Source organism: Bubalus kerabau, chromosome 10 (genome assembly GCF_029407905.1).
Source record: "Bubalus kerabau isolate K-KA32 ecotype Philippines breed swamp buffalo chromosome 10, PCC_UOA_SB_1v2, whole genome shotgun sequence".
Classification (NCBI taxonomy): domain Eukaryota; kingdom Metazoa; phylum Chordata; class Mammalia; order Artiodactyla; family Bovidae; genus Bubalus; species Bubalus kerabau.
In genome coordinates this window covers 6576991-6579650 of record NC_073633.1, presented here as the reverse complement: position 1 = coordinate 6579650, position 2660 = coordinate 6576991, and positions in this window count along the sequence as shown.

Sequence of the window (2660 nt, the reverse complement as noted above, 5' to 3'; positions counted from 1 at the left end):
GTAGCCTGCCAGACTCCTCTGTCCATAGGAATCTCCAGGCAAGAATACGGAGTGGGTTGCCATTTCCTCTTCTAGGGGATCTTGCTGACCCAGAGATCAAACCCACGTCTCCTGCATTGGCAGGTGGATTTTACCAACTGTGCTACCTGGGAAGCCTGGGTTATGCCATAATATTAAGAAAAAACTGGAAATTGACAAGTCTGAAACTCACCCTTGAGCCAACTTCATATTTGATTGGATTGAGTTGATTATCCTTTAACTTCTCTCCAGGAGAAAAAAAATAAATCACCCCTTAAGAAAAACTATCTGCAGCCTATGTAATTTTAACAATAACTTTGGTTGTCAGTTCAGTTCAGTTGCTCAGTCATGTTCGACTCTTTGCGACCCCATGGACTGCATCACGCCAGGCTTCCTTGGCCATCACCAACTCCCAGAGCTTACTGAAACTCATGTCCATTGAGTCAGTGATGCCATCCAACCATCTCATCCTCTGTTGTCCCCTTTTCCTCCCACCTTCAATCTTTCCCAGCATCAGGGTCTTTTCCAATGAGTCACTTCTTCACATCAGGTGGCCAAAGATTTGGAGTTTCAGCTTCAGCATCAGTCCTTCCAATGAATATTCAGGACTGATTTCCTCTGGAATGGACTGGTTTAATTTCCCTGAAGTCCAAAGGACTCTAAAGAGTCTTTTCCAACACCACAGTTCAAAAGCATAAATTCTTCGGCACTGAGCTTTCTTTATAGTCCAACTCTCACATCCATACATGACTACTGGAAAAACCACAGCTTTGACTAGATGGACCTTTGTTGGCAAAGTAATGTCTCTGCTTTTTAGTATGCTGTCTAGGTTGGTCATAGCTTTTCTTCCAGGAACAAGCATCTTTTAATTTCATGGCTGCAGCCACCATCTGCAGTGATTTTGGAGCCCCCCAAAATAAAGTCTCTCGCTATTTCCATCGCTTCCCCATCTGTTTGCCATGAAGTGATGGGACCGGATGCCATGATCTTAGTTTTGTGAATGTTGAGTTTTAAGCCAACTTTTTCACTCTCTTTCACTTTCATCAACAGGCTCTTTAGTTCTTATTTGCTTTCTGCCACTCAAGGAGAATTACCAGGCATACAATGATTATTGTACAAAGATTTGTTTAAACTATTATAAATATGTTGAGGAAAATTAATAAAGATAAATTTTTCAATGGAGAACGTGTCTATAAAATAGCAAATGGAAATTCTAAAACTGAAAAACACAATCAAGGAAATAAAGAATTCAAAGCTGGTAAAGAATTCAAAGAAGGTAAGACAGAACAGAAGAAATGACTAGTAATATAGAAGCTGGATCAGTAAAAAAAGATTCAAACTGTAGCACAGAGTAAAAGGAACAGAAAATACATATCAATCCAGATCTAAGATTCATAAAGCCTAAACAAGGTAAGATCCAAGTAAACCACATTTAGTCACATCAGAGTGAAATTGCTTAAAATCAGAGACAAAGAAAAGAATCTCAAAAGCAGTTAGAGGGGGGAAAAGACCCATTGTCTTCAGAGGGACAATTTAAGACAAACTGGCTGTTTACAATAGCCACATTAAAACAGTCTATTGCCTACAAAAAAATGACTGGATTTTTAAAAATGTGATATGGATAAATAAAATAGAATACTATTCAGTCATAAAAATAAGGAAATCTGCAATATGGGACAGATTGAATGAATGTAATTGCATTACATTAAGTGAAATAAGACAGAGAAAGACAAATATTGCATGATCTTACTTATATGCGGAATTAAAAATAAAAAACACCAAACACATGAAAAAGAAATAATAAACAACTCATAGAAAAAGAGATGAAATTTGTGGTTACCAGAGACAGGAGACGAGGGGTGGGCAAATAGGATAAAGATGGTCAAAAGGTATAAACATCTAGTTATAAATAAGCACAGGGGATGTTATGTAAAACATAACGACTATAGTTAGCATTGCTGTGCTGTGCTGTGCTTAGCCGCTCAGTCGTGTCCGACTCTTTGTGACCCCATGGACTGTAGCCCACCAGGCTCCTCTATCCATGGGATTGTCTAGGCAAGAATACTGGAGTGGGTTGCCATGCCCTCCTCCAGGGGATCTTCCTGTATGGTATATGTGAAAGTTTTACAGAGTAAATTTTAATATTAATAGCTCTCCTGACAAGGAAAAAAGTATTTTTTTCTTTTTCTTTTTTGTAACTATATGAGGAGATAGATATTAACTAAAATCAATGTGGTAATCATTTCTCAATATGTGCTTATAGACAGTGTATTTTATAGAAATATGAAACAGCACTACACAAGGACAGCACTGTAACTCACGCCTAAACAGAGCTCACCCAGCGCATGTGTTTTCTCTCTGAGGCACGCTGCAGGCTTTTTGCCCTTAGGAACATCGGACAGCACTTCAATACTAAATTTAGCGGACATTTTAAACAGCAAAATCATCATAAAAGAAAGGCACAAAAATGCAAATGCAAAACAAAGGCACTAAATAGACCAGAAAAAGACCACCTGTTGATAGGATGAGAATGAAAACGAGAAAACAGAACTTCCTTTGGCCAATCTTAGCTGCGAATGCACACATCCAGTCACTCAAATCTTTCACTACTCTACTACTCTGTACATGACTGCAAAAGCGTC